General features: G+C 39.3%; 1 protein-coding gene across 4 annotated transcripts in view; it reads left to right on the top strand.

Annotated features, from left to right (window-relative positions):
• Window positions 1-320: 320 nt before the first annotated feature.
• Window positions 321-19,090, top strand: part of CHD9 (chromodomain helicase DNA binding protein 9) — a 247,294-nt gene continuing 228,524 nt past the window's right edge. For all 4 annotated transcript variants that reach the window (XM_027869724.1, XM_027869722.1, XM_027869720.1 and 1 more), the window contains exon 1: window positions 321-380. The gene's annotated coding sequence lies outside the window, so the exon portion shown is untranslated. The remainder of the gene's footprint in view (window positions 381-19,090) is intronic.

Below are 19,090 nucleotides of genomic sequence, written 5' to 3'. Positions count from 1 at the left end.
GCTGCTCAGATCACAGAAGCAAGCAACCGAACTCATTAGCATCTCTCTCTTCTGGACAACCCCAGGAAAGCTGAGTTAATAAGGAAGCATTGCTGCCTGCCCCTTTCCAGCTTCGGCTCTGACTCACCCGCACTAGGGAGTTCCAGAGACATAACCCCAGAGGATGAGTGGAGAGGGAAGGGTGGGGAAAGAGGTCGAGGCCTGAATTGACAGCCCTAAGGGCAGGCAACTCCCTCCTTCGATGGGAGGAGTCCTGCAGCTGAAGCCAGAGACGAGGAAGTGCCGAGAACCAACACCAGTCCAGCGGCAGCTTTTACAGACAGCAGCAGCAGCACGGGTGAAAGCGGACTCCTGCCGTTCGGAGATGTAAAATAAAATGGGTTAGTAATTTTCATATTCAAAATTAATTGGGAAAAAAATCTAATCGTCTCTAACATGGATAGCTGCCTTGGTGCGACTTGTAGATAAATGCTTTTTTGGGTTTTGTTTTTGGACTGGGTCACCGGAGTCATAGAGTGTTGCATAGAATAGTAATTCTGTCTGTCATGTCCTTTGGGTGACCTAATTAGGTCTCAGCAGTCACAGAGGTGGTTTGACCTGGGAGTGGTTTCAGCTGTAACCAGGATAGCGGCACCCGGGGGTGTGTGCATTTGGAGTTAGCTTTAGATAGATTCCCTGGTGTGGTGGGGACCTTCAGAGGTCATCCTGTCCATCCCTGGGCTTCTATATCCCAGATCCCCTTCCCCCAATCCCACTCCCCCATCCCCCAAGTCATCTCATAGAGATGGCAGTCTGCCCTCTTCTTAAAATACCTCTGAGGAAGGAGATTCCAGTCTCCCACATCATTCCTTCCAGAGTCTCACACACCTCGCTGTGAGTTGATTCCTTTCCTCTGCAGGTCTGAGAGTGTATTGACCTATATTCACAGCCCTTTATTGGAAGAGATTCTAATTGTCCTCCAGGCGGTAGGCTGGTAGGGGCAGGCAGTTCTCTGATTTTTCTGGTTGTTTAAAGCAGGAAAGAATGCTGGATTTAAGGTCATAGGACCAGGGTTCAAATCCTGGCTCTGCCTCTTACTACATGTATGCTCTTGTTGGAGACATTCAACTTTTCTGGGCCTCAGTTGCTCATCTGCAATCTGAGTATATTGAACTATATCACATCTAAGATCCCTTTCAGTCCCAAATGTAAGATCCTAACATCCATTAGTTGGAGGGTGTGCAAAACCAAACTTTCTGAGATTTCAGAGTACCAGGTCAAGATCGCAGTCTTAGAAGTTAGGGGTATGACTTGAGTCAGCTGGGAAACTTGACTGCCACTCCAAAGAGACATACATGTCTTTTCTTCCGTCTACTGAAGCAGAGAGCAGAGAAATTATCTAGGGAATTGGATCAATATAGATAGCCAATCTGAATAATTCAGTCATTCCTTCCCCCAAAACTCACCTCTTTTATCCCCTGTGGGAGATTTCCATCCCAAAATCATCCATAAAATTGCTTCAATTTACTTTGCCTGTGAGTCCTTTGACTTGGGGGATGGGGAATTTAAAGGGTGCTTATCAGACTCAGATTCCAAAATTTCCTTCTTTGAATGAATGAGTAAAAGGAAAAAAAGCATTTATTAAGTGCCTACTTTGGGGCAGCCAGGTGACTCAGGAAATAGAGTGTCAGGTTTGAAGTCAGAAAGACTCATCTTCATGAGTTCAAATGTGACGTCAGACACTTACTAGCTGTGTGACCTTGGACAAATCACTTAACCCAATTTACCTCAGTTTCCTCATCTGAAAAATGAGCTGGAGAAGGAAATGGCAAACCATTCCAGTGTCTTTGACAAGAAAACCCCAAATGGGGTCACAAAAAGTCAGACAAACAACTAAAAAACAACTGAACAACAACAAAAATGGTCAAAGTGCTAGAGATACAAATAGAAAAGCAAGATAGTCCTTGCTGTCAAGGAACGTACATTTTAATGAGAGACAACATATACAAAAAGTTTCAGCTGCAAGTCGGAGGGACACCAAACTTGAAAAAGAGACCCATTAACCAAATGTCACTTTGTTGGGTTTGACATTTAGTAGCCTGCAAGAGAGAGATTTTTCTCTGGATAATAAGAATTGTCCTTAAAAATATTTTATGCTGATCTAAGGTATCATTTGGGTTACTGAATGGGCCCAAAACATGTGGGCCTCAGGGAATATTTGCCAAAGTAAATAAAGAACCTAACCCTTGACTACATGATGATCTACAATCTGACCGGCAATACCAAATGGTACATTCACTTCCACACCCCTCACGTGACCGAGTTAAGATTCTTCTTTATTATTTTATTTTTTAAGAAGTCTGGGAATGGTTGTTATTGTTGAGATGAAAACTGTAGATCACAAAATAACAGATTTAGAGCAGGAAGGGATCCTTACATGTTATCTAGTTCATCCTCTCCGTTTCACAGATGAGGAGGAAACAGGCCAGAGAGAGGAAACTACTTGTGCAAGGTCACATAGGTATCACAGGATTAGAATCAAAGGATATTAAAGTCATTAGGGAACTCAGTGGCCACCTAGGTCTTTTGTCACTTTTTATATCACCAGGGCTTATGCCTGGAATACCAGAGGCACTTGATAAATGTTTATTGACTGGTTGGTTGGACATTCTCCTGTTTGGCAATATCCTGGGGCACACAGAACTAAACACAATAGTCCAGAAATGATCTAGGGCAGAGTATAACAAAGTTATAGTCATGTTGATTCAAATCAGCAATCTTTTATTAAACTGTGCTAACCTGTTAATTGTTGAAAGCTGTGTTTCTCTTAATGGAACCTAAAACTGGGCTAGCTTTTCCTTCTTTTTTTTTTTTTTGGTTGTCGTATTACATTGTTGACTCACTGTTGGATTTGCAGTGGTTTTTGGTTTTATTTTTTCTTTCAGACAAATTGTCTAACCATGCTTTTTCACATCTTGTACTGGTCAAGTCAATTTTTTGAACTATGGCACTATGGCATTATGTGCCAGGTCCTGGGCATGCAGATTAAAAATTTCATTCCAGTAAGGGAAGACAATACATATCAGGGAATGGTGGCTAAGGAGATCTGTTTTGGTTTAGGAAGTTGAAAGGATGGTGAATAGAGACCTAGGACAATTGGTGAATCAGTCCTTTCCAAGAATAATAGTGCTGATTTGATTTCTAAGCCCATTGGTTGGTTGTTGGATCATTTGATAGGTCAGTTAGTTGGTCAGTCAGTGAGTATTTATTAATCACTTATTATTTGACCAGTCCCTTAGGACTGGTAACACAAATACAAAGAATGAAACAATCCCTACTCTCAGAGATCTTTCTTTGCAATGAAAGGGAAGAGGTGAAGAAGGATAGTAGTTGTCCTTAGTTTTCAAAGAGGATCAAAATAACATGACTATGTTGGGGTCAAGGTATAGTGTGTCTGACTGTGACTGATCATACCAATATGACCTTGGAAGGCTCTACCACAGATCAGGCAGAAATAGTCCATGAAGAAGCATAACAAGTACATAAATATATATATATATATTTACTCTAGTTATTCTGTGTATGTATATGTATACATACATAGAATAACTAGAGAGTAAATACAAATAAATGAAAGGTACTAAATGAAAAACAGTTATGGTGGGAGGTATTAGCAGTTGGGAATCAGGAAAGGCTTCCTGTGGGAGGTAGTGCTTGAACTTCATCTTGGAAGAAGGAAATCTATGAGGCGGACAGAAGTCTTGAAGATGGAATTTATTTCAGATATGGGAGATAGCCAGTGCAAAGATATGGAGATCAGAGACAGAGTATACTGTGTGAGGAGCAGAGAGAAAGCCAATTTGGCTGGATGACAGAATGTGTGAGAGAGAGTAATCTTTCCAGCAAGGCTGGGAAGATAGGCTGGGTCCAGGTCGTAAAGTCCAGGACTTTAAAAGCTAAACAGAGGAGTATGTACTTTATCTTAAAAGTAATAGGGAGCCCCTGGCAATTAGCGAGTAGGGGAATGACATGTGCTTAAGGAAAATAATTGTGTCAGCTACAAAGAAGATAGACTAGAGTAGGAAGAAATAAGTCAGGAAGACAAATTAGGATAGTCCTGAAATAGCCCTGAACTAAGGAGAAAGCAGTAAATAGATTGGGATTGATGAGAGAGGATCTCTTATCTCCTCTGAGAAGAGGATTAGTGCCTTCCACTCAATGATGAACATTCTGACATTTTGTCATAGCCATCATTCACTGATTAGGAACTTCTATAGGTCATCCTCCAAAACCCATTTCCAGTCTCCAGCTCCTGATTCCTTATTTCCATAACCCTGAATCCTGTCACCCTAAAATCCCAACCAAACATCATTCACTCCTTCCCCTGTGTCCTCTGGAATGCCTGTTCCATAGGCAACAAACTTCCCTTCAACCTAGATTCCTTTCCCACTTCTTTCATCTTCTATATGGCTCCCCACAATGACACAGCTTCTTTGGCCACCCTTTCCCATACTGGCTGCACCTTCATTCATTCCCCTTGGCTCATTGGTTGAGGTCAGGGAGTTGAAATACTCCTTACTCTCCACTGCCGTTTCCAGGTTCTCTCCCTACCTCCATCACTCAATAACTTCTCCTCCTTTGAAGTACGTGCTATTTATATCTACCATTCAGTCAAAATCTTGGTAGCTATTGTTTACAGACCTCCGGGTCATTTCCTTTCCTCCCTCAATGATTTCAGGACCTAGCTCACAATTTTTCTCTCTTCCTCAACTCCTTTCGTGCTAGGAGACTTCAGAATGCAAGTTGACTCTCCCTCAAACACCTTAACCATTCAGTTCCTCAACCTATTCATTTCTCATCACCTACTCTTCCACCCCACCTCAGCCCCACACAGACGGTCATGCCCTCGATCTTAACGTCCCTCGCAAAGACAATGCCTCCGTGTTAAAGAATTCCAAAGTCCCCTTACCTGACTGTAACCTATTGGCTCTTCCTCTGCTTCTTACCAAACCTTAGTCTTTGTCTATATCACAACCTCTCATCCCTTGACCTCTCGTTTTTCTCCCATGCCGCGTTCTCTACACTGTTCACTCTCGGCTTTTGTATCCATTTTGACCCTTTTGTGAACCAGTTTAACTCTACGCTGTCTTCTTCTCTTGAATCCTTGGCCTCCTTATCATATCATTGACCTTCCCTGCCAAGAATCAGCCTGGAATGACTCCCACCATCTGCTATCTTCACTCATACACGTGTGTTGCCCCATGTAGGTGGAGAAAATCAAACAGCCATTCCTACTGAGTACATTATATTTTACTTTACACAACTTTAAGTGGGCTCTCACTGCTGCTGGACAATCTTTCTGCACTTCCCCAATCAGCTTACTATCCCACTTTCAAAATCAGCACTTTCAAAACTATTTTTTATCTCTTTTCAAACCTCCCATCACTCTTTTCCCTCTTCTCAATTGAGAACCTTGCTTCATATTTTACAGGAAAAAAATGGACCATTTTCTGTGAGTTCCCTTTTCTCCCCTCTTTCTTCTCTTCTATCGCTCAGATGTCTTCTGCCACTATCTCTTTCTTTACTCTTGGTTCACATAAGAAATGACCTTACTCCTTCCCAAGGCCCATTCCTCTATTTGCAAAATTGTTACCATTCCATCCTGTCTCCTTCAACAGATTGCCCCCTTTGTCATCCCACCCTGTCACTTATCTTCAAACTCTTCCTATTTACTGCCTCCTTTCAATAAAACTTCTCACAAACATGCCCATGTCTCCTCCATCTTTAAAAAACAAAAACACAAAAAAACCATGACTTGATCCTTCCATCTCAGCTAATTATCATTCTATATCTCTTCTGCCCTTTGTGGCCAAATTCCTCCTACACACAGGTCCAACCATATCAGGCCCTTGACCACTTAATAAATTCTCATAGTTCCCTATTGTTTCTAGTGTCATATATAATATCCTCTGTTTGGTATTCAAAGCCCTTCATAATCTAGTCCCCATTCCCACTTCTTTCCCTGCTGGGTACTCTTCTATCCAGGGACAATGACCTATTTGCTTTCTTTGAACAAGATGCCCCATCTCTTGGCTCCAGGTGTTTTCTCTGGCTGTTCACCATGCCTGGAATGCTCTCTCTCCTCCTCTCCACCTGCTGGCTTCTGTTGCTTCCTACAAGTCCCAACTAAAATTCCATCTTCTGCAAGAAGCATTTCCCCGTCCCTCTTAATTCTAGTTACTTCTTCCCTTACTTATTTCCTATTGTTCCTGTATATAACTTGTTTGTACACATCTGTTTGCTTACTGTCTCTCCCATTAGTTACGTGCTCCTTGAAGGCAGGGTCTGCCTTTTGCCTCTTTTTGTATCACCAGCACTTAGCACAGTGCCTGGCATATAGTAGGTGTTTAGCAAGTGTTTATTGACCAACTGACTGTGAAGGTAGAAATGAGATTCACTTTGTGGGGTAAGGGAGAATGAGGAGCCTAGGGTATTCTGAGGTTACAAACCTGGGATTAGGAGAAGGAGTTTACTGAAGTAATCACCAAGATAGCTAAATAGCAAGTGTGATAGGTCTGGAATGGGCTAGATAGGGAGAACTCCTATCAATCAGGACATATATATACATATATATATCTATATATATGCACATATACATATACATATATACATATATATATACACATACACACACACACACACACACACACACACACACACACTGATATGGGACTAGCTGGAACACATACTCACATAGGCAGAGTTTGTCTTTGGCACTTCCCTTCATTTGATAACCTTTCTAGCGGTGAGCACCTAACCCTCTGATGAATGCTTCCAGCCCCACTGCTCCAGCTTGCCTTTGGCCCATTTCAGTCTTTCTCTTTTCCTTCACCAAGCTAAAAACTTGGTCTTTTCTATTTAGGAGTGAAAACAGTGGAATGCTTCCAGCTTTTAAAGAGATAGGACTTGTAGCCCTGCCTAGAAGATGTTACCATATAGGCAACTTGTCCACATGTTATGGAGCTGTCTCTCTCACACATTCATGAGCATAACATTTTAAAACTAGAAGAGACCTTAGAGGTCATCCAAATCTCCTCATTTTATAAATTAGGAAGCTGAGAATGGGAGAGTTGAATTAACTAGTAAGAGATAGAGCTCCAATTATCAATCAAACAGCATACATTTCTTAAGTGCCTATTATGTGCCAGATACCATATTAGGAACTGGAAATATAAAGACAGAAAATGAAACAGCCTCTACCCTCAAGAAACTTACATTTTACACACACACACACACACACACACACACATACAATTTAAGTAAATTAAAATATGTATTCGGATCCTAGAGATTGTAAGATTTAGAGCTAGAAGGTACTTTAGAGATTATAGTCCAATTCTCTCATTTTGCAGATGTGAAAACGGAGAATCTGAGAGATAAGAAGATCATAGGTGTAGAGAGGGAAGGGATGTCAGAGGTGATCTAGTGGAACCCCCTGTTTTGCATGTGAGGAAACTGGGGCACAGGGAGAGGATAAGGACTACCCTTCCCCTTCCTGGTGTTTTTAAATTCCCCCACATGGCCTAACACTATGCCTTACATTGCACTAGTTCATTAACTATTTATCGAATAAATGAAGGGAACTGAGGGAGGAGGGAGTGTCATTAAAAGGGGGAAGGGGGGCTTCTATGACTTCACAATTTTGCCTAGAGTAAGCCTTGCTCTTTGATCAAAAGATCCTGATGGCCTGAAGAAAATAAGGACTAAGACAAGCTCTAGAACCTGCAGTTTCATAGTGTTAAAAGTTATACTGGGGAATCACCTTTATCTCCATGTGAAGAATAATTACTGCAGGACATTATTTAAACTTTAAAGACCTTTTATCTGCTTGAGCTCTTGTATTTGAGCTATTAACTCCTCACCTCAAGATTAAATCAGCTGTGGCCCTAATGACTAGGGTTGATAAAAGGGTCTTTAAAGTTTAAATAGTCACTTGCAAAATCTAGGTGGTTTTCCTGCTCTGCGTGGGAAACCTTTGTGGGGGATTGAAGCATGTTAGAGATTGGGGGAGGGGGACCCTCAAAGGAAAAGGACTTTCAGGGTGGCTGGGGTGCAAATAACATTTAAAAATCCAATCTCGACTGACCGAAAAGGACTTTCAGGGTGGCTGGGGTGCAAATAACATTTAAAAATCCAATCTCGACTGACCATTGTCCCACCAACTGTACTGTAAGACACTTCCCTTCTTTGTTTACTTTCTGAATTACATTAATTAAGCACCTTCTCTGTGCACGATCCATTTCGAACTTCATGTGCTGGTTCCATAGTGATGGTACGTTGAGAAACAATGTCACTCACATAAACATTTTGGTCACTCAGCAAGTATTTACAAAGGACCAACTACTTGTTTAACGTTCTGTCAGTGTTTAATTGGATTCCTTGTTTTTTAATTACTGTATGAACTGGAATTTTTGTTTAAGTTAAAATAAAGGACTGGAACACAATCTAATATGCTTCAAATAAACTAAAAAAAAAGGCAGGGGTAGCAATCATCATCTCAGACGTAGCAAAAGCAAAAATAGACGTAATGAAAAGGGATAATCAGGGAAACTACATTTTACTAAAAGGTGCCATAGACAATGAAGGAATATCAGAATGTTTTTACAGCAAATTTCTCTGCTAAAGGCCTCATTTGTCAAATATATACTGAGTATAAAACTGAGTCAAATTTATAAAGTAAGAGCCATTCCCCTATTGAGAAATGATAAAAGGATATAAACAGCTTATTAAGGTTTATGGTCAGATATCAACAAAATCATTCATCTGCTTTTCCTGGTGAAGAAAAATAATAGTTCAAATTGACTTTCTGTATGGCCGTAGGTTTGGTTAGGCTCTTTGTTAATGTTTTAAAATTTTTTATTATTTATTTTTAACATTCTTTTTTTTTTAAATTTTGAGTTCCAAATTCTCTCTCTACCACCCCTCCCCCACCCACTGAGAAGGCAAGCAATATGATATCAATTACACATGTGAAATCATGCAAAACATATTTCCATATTAGCCATTAAGCAAGAAAAATAGAGTGAGAAACTTGTACTTCAATTTTTACTTAGAGTGCATCAGTTCTCTCTCTGGAGGTAGATAGCATTTTTTCATCATGAACTTTTCGGAATTGTCTTGGATCATGTATTGATCAGAGTAGCTAAGTCTTTCACAGTCAATCATCATTACAACATTGCTGTTATTGTGTACAGTGATCTCCTGGTTCTTCTTACTTCACTTTGCAGCTCATCTAGGTCTTATCATGATTTTCTGAAACCACCTCTCTTCTCATTTCCCATAGCACAATAGTACTCCATCACAATCATGTGCTACAACTTGTTGAAGTCATTCCCCAACTAATGAACATTCCTTTGATTTTCAATTCTTTACTACCACAAAAAGAGCTGCTATAAATATTTTTGTACATGTAGGTCCTTTTCCTTTTTCTTTGCTCTGTTTGTGATACAGACCTAGTAGTGGTATTGCTAGGTGGAAGGGTATGCACAGTTTTGGCACAGTTTAGGCCCTTTGGGCCTAGTTCTAAATTGTTCTGCAGAATGGTTGGACCAATTTATTTCTCCACCAACAATTCATTAGTATAATTTTTTCTCATCGCCTCCAGCATTTGTCATTTCTCATAGGTATGAGGTGGTACCTCAGAGTTGTTTTAATTTGCCTTCTTCTAATTAGTGATTAGAGTGATTTAGAACATTTTTTATATGACTATAGATAACTTTGATTTCTTCTTCAGAAAACTGCCTGTTTATATCCTTTTATCATTTCTCAATAGGGGAATGGCTCTTATTTTATAAATTTGACTCAGTTTTATACTCAGTATATATTTGACAAATGAGGCCTTTAGCAGAGAAATTTGCTGTAAAAACATTTTGATAATACGTCATTGTCTATGGCACCTTTTAGTAAAATGTAGCTTCCCTGATTATCCCTTTTCATTAGGTCTATTTTTGCTTTTGCTTTGTCTGAGATCATGATTGCTACCCCTGCCTTTTTTTTAGTTTATTTGAAGCATATTAGATTGTGTTCCAGTCCTTTATTTTAACTCTGTGTGTGTCTTTTGTTTCAAGTGTATCTTTTGTAAACAACATATTTGTAAACAACAAATTGTTTCCAATTCATTCTTCTACCTATCCATTTTATAGGTAAGGTCATGCTCATCATATTCATCCCATTTTCTTCTATTTCTTCTCTCTCTCCCTCTCTCTCCTGTCCTTCCTCAAAAGTCTATTTTGCTTGTAACCACTGCCTCCCTTAATCTATCCTCCCTTTTATCATCCCCCCTTTCTCAACCCTGAGGTACCACCTCATACCTATGAGAAATGACAAATGCTTGAGGGGATGAGAAAAAATTATACCAGTGAACTGTTGGTGGAGTAGTAAATTGGTCCAACCATTCTGCAGAACAATGTAGAACTATATGCCACTGACTGTGTATATATATTCTTCCCTCTTTGAACTAATTCTGATGAAAGTGAGGTTCAAGCATTGCCTGCCAACTTCCTCCTCCTATTTCCTTCTCCATGGTAAAAGTTCTTCCTTGCATGCCTCTTTTATGTGAGAAAAATTTCCCCATTCTATCTCTCCTTTCCCCATTCTCCCAGCGCATCCCTCTTTCTGACCTCTTCACTTTGTTTGGAGATCATTCCAACATAATCAACTCACGTTCATGCCCTCTGTCTGTTTAAACTCCTTTTAACTGTCCTAATAATGATAAAATTCTTAGGAGTTACATGTATCATCTTCTGATATAGAAATATAAACAGTTTAACTTTATTGAAGCCCTTATGATTACTCTTTCATGTTTACCTTTTTGTGCTTCTCTTGAGAATTGTGTTTGAATGTCAAATTTTCTATTCAGCTCTGCTCTTTATATCAGGAATGCTTGAAAGCCCTCTATTTCATTAAATATCCATTTCCCCCTCCTGAAAGATTATACTCAGTTTTACTGGGTAAGTTTTTCTTGATTGTAATCCTAAATCTTTTGCCTTCCGAAATATCATATTCCAAGCCCTCCACTTCTTTAACATGGAAGCCGATAAATCTTGTATGATCCTGACTGTGGCTTCACGTTATTATTTTAATTACTTACTTTTGGCTACTTGAAGTATTTTCTTTTTGACTTGAGACCTCTGGAATTTTATATAATTCCTGTGATTTTTCGTTTTGGGATTCTTTCAAGATGTGATTGGTGGATTCTTTCCATTTCTATTTTACCCTCTGGATCTAAGATATTGGGGCAGTTTTACTTGATAATTTCTTGAAATATGATGTGTAGGCTCTTTCTTTGATCATGGCTTTCAGGTACAGACAGTTATTATTTTATGTAAATTAATATTATGCAAATTTGACTTTATGTAAGGAATGCTGACAAAATCTGCATTCTTAAAAAAAATACTCATATTAACTTTATTATACAGTACTGTGTTCTCTCTTTTCACTCCTGCACCTGCCTCATTGCTGACTTGAGCTCTCCCAGGAGAGATCTTTGGCCTGCTCTGCCCACCTGCCCAAATTCATATAACATAAAAATCACTTTACATAGAGGTCTGCAAAATGGTCACTTACATAAAGCAAGAACTGTCTATAGTCCAATAATTCTTAGATTATCTCTCCTTGATCTATTTTCCAGGTCAGTTGTTTTTTTTCAATGATATATTTCATACTTTCTAATATTTTTTCATTCTTTTTCCTTTGCTTTATTGTTTCTTGATATCTTATGAAGTCATTAGCTTCCACTTGCCCATTTCTAATTTTTAAGGGATTATTTTCTTCAGTGAGATTTTGTACCTCTTTTTCCATTTGGCCAATTATGTCTTTTAAGAAATTCTTTTCTTCAGTGAATTTTTATACCTTTTTTTTTTCCATTTGGGCTATTCTGCTTTTTAAGGAGTTCTTTTCTTCAGTGAATTTTTGTGCCTCTTTTGCCATCAGGCCAATTTTGTTTTTTATAAAAATTATTTTTTTTCAGTGTTTTTTTTGTCTCTTTTATCAAACTGTTAATTCTTTTCATAATTTTCTTCATGCTTCCCATTTCTTTTCCCAATTTTTCCTCTACCACTCTTACCTCTTTCATTAACTCATTCAGGAATTCTTGTTGAACTTTGGTCTAGTTAGCGTTTTTCTTTGAGGATTTGTTTGTAGCTTTTTTCACATTGTTGTCTTCTTTGAGTTTAAGTCTTGGTCTGCCCTGTCACCATAGTAGCTTTTTATGGTCAAGTTCTTTTTGTGGTAGTTTGCTAATTTTTCTAGCCTATTTCTTGATTTTGAACTTTATGTTAAAGTTGGGCTTTGCTCACCTAGGGGTGGGGAGGCACCGTGCCAAGCTTCAGGCTTTTTTTGTGCTGCTGTTTTCAGAACTAGTTCTAGGGATCTGCAAGTTCAGTGTTTCGAAAGGACTGTGATACAGGCAGAGGTGTGGTCACTCCTCTCCTGGTCTACATTCTGGTCTTTACCCAGGAAGAGTCTGTGGTCCCCTACAGCTACAAGCACTAGTGCTCCTCTTTGCATTGGAACTACAACCAGGACCCCTGCTCTTTGTGACTTACCCCTAGTGTTCCTCTCTGCCCTAGAACTGTGACCCAGAACTGTGTATGGGCAATAGAGTTGACAATCAGTGCCAGCTGTACCCAGTGCCAGCATAGGGTCTCCTGTAATCTCTTTCTGATCAGTTGTCCAAACCCCTTATTGCCTCTGGGCTGAGAGCTCCAGAACCTGTTGCTGCTGCTTCTTCAGTGACCACTATTGCTGCTGCCTTCTGTGTGAGCTATGGATAGACCTGCAACTCGATGTCACAAACTTCCCCTGCTGACCTCTTAATTTTTCTTGGGCCAGAAAAAATGTTTCACCCTGGCCTTTTGTTGTCTCTGCCACTTCAAAATTTGATTTCAAGTGGTATTTTAAAAGTTGTTTGGAGGGGAATGTTGAGGGAGTTCAGATGGGCTGCCTCTATCCCTCTTTGTCTATATTTTGAAGAATAAAAAGATTCTCCTTTTTTTAAAGGTTTTTTTTTTTTTGGTGGTTGTTGTTGTTTTGTTTTGTTTTTGGTGAGGCAATTGGGGTTAAGTGACTTGGCCCAGGGTCACACATCTAGTTAAATGTTATGTGTCTGAGGCCTCATTTGAACTCAGGTCCTCCTGACTTCAGGGCTGGTGCTCTATCCACTGCCCCTAAAGTGTTTTTTAAATTGCTTTTTTTTTTTCAAGTAAAAAATTCCTAATTATGAGTAAGGCCCCTAAGTTTGGGATTTGCCAAGCTTCCAGTTTGGATAAGAGCTTGATAAAGTGAAGCTGGGACTATGCAGGGCTATACTCTTTAGTCTCTTTCTTAATGAAGATGTGAGCTTTTGGAAACTTTTATACACCTAGCTTTTGTGAACTTCGGGTTTTCCCTGCTTTGCTGCTCAGCTGCATCTTTTTTTTTTTTTTTTTGTCTTAAGAATTTCTCACTTCCTCAGCCAAGTGAAGGAATTTGTTTTTAACTTATTTCCTTTTAAGAAGAGAGTGAGAGAGTGTATATGCTTCGAGCTATCAGCTGGGCTGTTCTGTTGGCTTTGAACTTTAAAAAGCGTTTTTACTGAGCTAATAGGCCTGAGTTACTGGGTCTCTCTGTCTCCTCCCTGGCAGGTTACATTCCTGCAGGGTACTGACTTTAAAAAGCAAAAAAAAAAAAAAAAAAGAAGAAGAACCTGGTTTGTGGGTCTTGTTTTGTTACTTTGTGATCATACATCAGTTACCCAGAAGCTGTCTGAAATCTGAAAAAATATTTATAAATATCTAAGATCTGTTATAAGAGGATGGAAGGGTTCAAGATTTAATCCAACCCATCCAGAGCTGTAAGAAGCATATCGGGGCAAGCCTCATACAACGTATCTAGATCTAGCTTTGCAAAACACTTCTGGGTGAGCAGCAGGAAAAGCATACTCAAATAAACTTATAAAAAGTAATTCATTTGGCTTGGGAAGGAGAAGGAGACCCTGGGACATTGTGAGATAGCTCTGTTACAGAAGGGGGAATGCAAAGTGCTCAACTAGCATGTAACAGCTGATGGGGGGAAAATAGGCCATATAGTAGCTTCTGATTTCAAATGATTATTTTTGCTATGTGCTAAGCTCAGTTGTTTCTATGCTGCTGAAGAAGTATATGCTGTTAGCACCTTCTGAATTTCAGTACTTCATCAAAATCCCAGTCACCCCACCCTGGTTATACCTCTGAACTCACCCACCCACTCAGTTTTACAGGTGATGGAAGTGGTATCCAGCAAAATTAAGAGTCTCCCCCAGGGTCACTCAGGTAGTAAGTAGCACAGCTGGAATTCAGACTTAGGTCATCTGACTTCAAATCCATTGTTCTTTAAACTATCCCATCTTAGCAGCCTGAATGATTGATTGGCTCCTGGGTTCTGTTCTATGTACAGTTTAAAAGTTTAAAAGTGACCCCAAATTAGAGTATCTATTCTTTTGGGAAATTACAAATACATGGGGTAGAAAACTGTCTGTAAAGAGCAAATGCCTGCCTGGCATTTACTATAATTTATCAAAAAAATTACTCATCATATTCTTATTAAACATTATGTACTCTGAAAATAAAATGGAAATATCTTTAGCAGTATAGTATACTATGAACTAGGAGTAGAGGGGCCTGGGTTAGCAATACTATTTTTGGTTTAAAAAACACAGATCAATTCCATGTTCCTGCTTCCACAGAGGATGACATATAAGTCATCCTTGACATATTATTAACCTACCCCTTTAAAAAAATGTTCACTAGGGAAGATGACAAACACAATTTCCCTTGGTAAGACATATCGATGTGTCATAATTCTTAGACTTAGGAAGTTTTTTCCTAATGTCCATTCTAAGATAACGAATGTCAGGAATGGTATTTTAGAATATTTATGTGATTTATTGGTCCTATGTGAAAATGAACTGCTCAATTCTGTGGAGCAGGGAGTTATAATTAATAAATCTTTCTGCTTCTATCACAAGATTCCGGTGTGAAATTAATCATAGGATTGTAAACCTAGAGCTGGAAGGGACCTTAGAAGTCATCTAGTCTAACATTCCCATTTTACAGATAAGGAAATTGGATTACAAGATGGTGGACTGACTTGCGCCAGGCCCCACAGGCAGTAAATGGCAAAGCTGGGTTTTGGACCCAAGTACTATGATTTCAAAGCCAGTGTTCTTTTGTTGTTCAGTCATTTTTCAGTCCTGTCCAACTCCTTGTGATTCCCATTTGGGGTTTTCTTGGCAAAGATACTGGTTTGCTATTTCCTTCTCCAGCTCATTTTACAGTTGAAGAAACTGTGGCAAACAGAGTTAAATGACTTGCCCAGGGTCATACAGTTTTCTTGCCTTCAGGCCCTGTGCTCTATCCACTGCACTTAAAATGCCTTTCAATGAAAATAAAAATAAACACTCTGATAAACGTTGAAGGGCTTCAAAATCTGACTTAAAAGGAAATGTGCATGAGACAAGCAAGAGCTCAGCCAGTTATGAAGAGATAGAAGGTTAAAAGTTGCTAAGGCTATTATAAAAGGAAAAGAAAGAAATGCTGGACTTGAAGTCAGGAAGATCTGCGGTCACTTATTAGCTGTGTGACCCCAGGTAAGTCACTTAACTTCTCTGGGCCTCAGTTTTCTCATCTATGAAATGAGAGATTTCTCTAATTTCCTTTTCAGCTACAAATCTATGATTCTATGAAGCTATCAATTATGAACATGGCTAACCTTTCCCAACAGCTAAATGTAGGTATTGAAAGTGAATATTGTGAACTGCTTGAGGGCCGGGGCTGTCTCTTGCCTTTTTTTCATATATTCAGTGCTTAGCACAGGCTCTGGCACACAGTAGATGCTTAATAAATGTTTATCAAATTATTGAACAGTAAAAGAGCTGAGCTGTCAAATGACCCTACCTTGTCATACAAAAACATGATCTGAGTTCTAGTCTAGCTGTGGCAGAGTTCTATAGAACAAACTACTGAAATAAATCAACAAGTGAACTAAGGAAACATTTCTTCATTGGATTTCTTCTCAAGACTAAACAAGATGGAATCGATTCGTGAGTTTTAATAGAATAGCTAGATGGTGCGGTGACTAGAGTGCTGGACATAGGGTCAGGAAGATTCGTCTTCCTGACTTCAAATCTGGCTTCAGACACTTACTAGCTGTGTGACCCTGGGCAAGTCACTTAATCCTGTTTGCCTCAGTTTCCTCATCTGTAAAATGAACTGGAGAAGGAAATGACAAACCACTCCAGTATCTTTACCAAGAAAACCCCAAATGGGGTCACAAAGGGTCAGACACAACTGGAACAACCACAGCAAAGTTTTAATGTGTTTCAAGGAAAAACTCTGGATCTATACACAAAATGTATATGTCCACATTCTTCTTTTTTTTAAAACAATATTTCCTTTTCTCCAATTACATGTAAAGACAAATTTTAACATTCATTTAAAAATTTTTTTTTGAGCTCCAAATTTTCTCCCTCCCTAAGATGGCAAACAATTTGATATGGGTTATATATGTGTACTCATATAAAACATTCAACATTAGTCATGTTGTGAAAGAAGAAACAGATCATAGGGGGAAAAAAACAAAAAAATAAAGAAAGTAAAAATTGTATGGTTCAATTTGCATTCACTCTCCATCAGTTCTTTATCTGGATGTGAATAGCATTTTCTCTCATGATCCTTTGTAATTGTCTTTGATCATTGTATTGCTGGGTCAATTGCTAAGTCATTCATAGTTGATCATCACACAATGTTGCTGTTACTGTGTACAATGTTCGCCTGGTTCTGCTACTTAACTTTGCATTAGTTCATGTAAGTATTTCCAGATTTTTCTGCCTGCTCATTATTTCTTATAGCACAATAATATTCCCTTACATTCATATACCATAACTTGTTCAGCCATTGCCCAACTGATGGGCATCCACTCAATTTCTAATTCTTCACACTGTAAAGAGAGCTGCTATAAATATTTTTGTACAAGGAGGTCCTTCCCACGTCCTCCCCCAAACCCCTACATTTATGTATATGTGTGTGTGTGTGTGTGTGTGTGTGTGTGTATGTATGTATGTATGTATACATACCCCTTTGGGATACAGATGTAGTAGATAAGTCCACATTCTTTTTCCTCAGCCTCTACTTATAAGTGCCATAGCCCTTGTTTCATAGAAGGTCGAAATACAAGTAGACCTGACTTTGAGAAAATCCATTTGCATTTGAAAACTCTGATTTATCTGAAAGTTAAAATTAACATAATTGCTTAAGGACAAGAACCTTATTTATTTACCATAAAATTCCTTAAAATAGAAGGTCTCCCATGTACATTCGGAAGTAGCATTCATAAGACTTAGAGCTAGAAGTCCAAATGCTTCATTTTATAGGTGAGGAAACTGAGGCACAGAGAGGTTAAATTACTTGTCCAGGTTCACACAGCTAGAAACTATCAGAGTGGGATTTGAACTATTTTCCTGATTCAAACTCCAGTGCCCAATCCGCTATATTTATTTTGCACATTTAACACATTTATTAAGCACTTACTATGGGTTTAGGCATTGTGCTAAGTAAGCTGGGAATAAAAAGAAAGACAAAAAGTGTTCCCACCCAAAGAGTATACCTTCTAATGGGGAAGAGAACTTGTAAATAACTAAATACATACAATATGTAGAGGGGCCCAATAGTAAGATCATTTCAGGAGGACAAGCATTAGCAGCTAGGGAGACTGGAAAAGGCCTCCTGCAGAAAGTAGGATGTGAGGCGAGTCTAGAAGGAAGCCAGGGAAACCAAAAGGTGGTGGTGAGGGGGCAGAGTATTCCAGGAATGAGGGACAGCCAGTGCCAAAGCATGAAGGCAGAAGATGGAATATCATGTGTGAGAAACAGTGAGTTCAAGGTCAGTGCTGCTGCATAGAGTGCATGAAAGGGAATAAAATGTGAGAAGACTGGAAAAGTAGGAAGAGGCCAGGTTATGAAGAGCTTCCTTCATCAGAGCAGTCTATATTTGAATCTAGAGGTAATAAAGGGCCACGGGAGTTCATTGAGCAGTCAGATGACATACTTAGACCTATGCTTTAGAAAAATCATATTGGCAGCTATTCGAAGGGTGGATTGAAGTAGAGAGAGACTTGAATCAGAGAGGCCAGTTAGAAGGCTATTGAAGTTGTCCAGGTGAGAGGTGATGAAGGCTGGACTGGTGTTGTGGCAGTGTACGTGGAGAAAAGAGACAAATCTCAGAGATGTTGGGAAGGTGGAAATGATAAGGTTTGGAAACAGATTGACTATGTGAATGAGAATGAGGAGTAAAAGAGGACACCAAAGTTGCAAACCTGGGTGACTGGAAGGATAATGGTGCCCTTGACAATAACAAGGAAGACTATTAGAGTGGTGGATTTTGGGGAAAAGATAATGAGTTCTGTTTTAGTCATGTTGAGTTTGATAGCTAGAGGACATACAGTTTGAAATGTTTATGAGGCAGTTGGTGATGCATGACTGAAGCTCAGGAAAGAAACTAGGGCTGTTTATATAGTTCTAGGAATTATCAGCATAGAGATAATAATTGAACTTGTGGGAACTGATGATATTACCAAGGGAGGGAGAAAAGATGATGGCTTAGAATGGAGCCTGTGATCCGACTGAGCAAAGGAGCCAGAGAAGGAGCAGAAAGGAGGCAGGAGAAGAATCAACAGAGAATTGTGTCAGGAAAACTAAGAGAGGAGAGAGTATCTGGGGGTAGGGTGTGGTGGTGGTGGAATTGATTAATAGTATCAAATGCTGCAGAGAGGTGAAGAAGAACAAGGATTGAGAAAAGGTCACTGGACTTGACAATCAGGAGTTCACTGGTAACTGAAGAGAGCTATTTCATTTGAATGTTGTGGTTGGAAGACAACGTGCATGCAAAAGATTTGAGAAGACAGTGAGGGATAGCAGAAGCAGTGAGTATAGATGTCTTTTTAGCTTAGAAGGGAATAGGATGATAGTGGGGATGGTAGGTGCCTCATGAGGGTCTTTTAAGGATGAGGAAAACTTTGGCATGTTTGTAATAAATGGAAA

This window comes from Vombatus ursinus, unplaced genomic scaffold (genome assembly GCF_900497805.2).
Source record: "Vombatus ursinus unplaced genomic scaffold, bare-nosed wombat genome assembly UNPS02014793.1, whole genome shotgun sequence".
In the NCBI taxonomy this organism is placed as follows: Eukaryota; Metazoa; Chordata; class Mammalia; order Diprotodontia; family Vombatidae; genus Vombatus; species Vombatus ursinus.
This window is presented reverse-complemented; position numbering and strand designations above follow the sequence as displayed.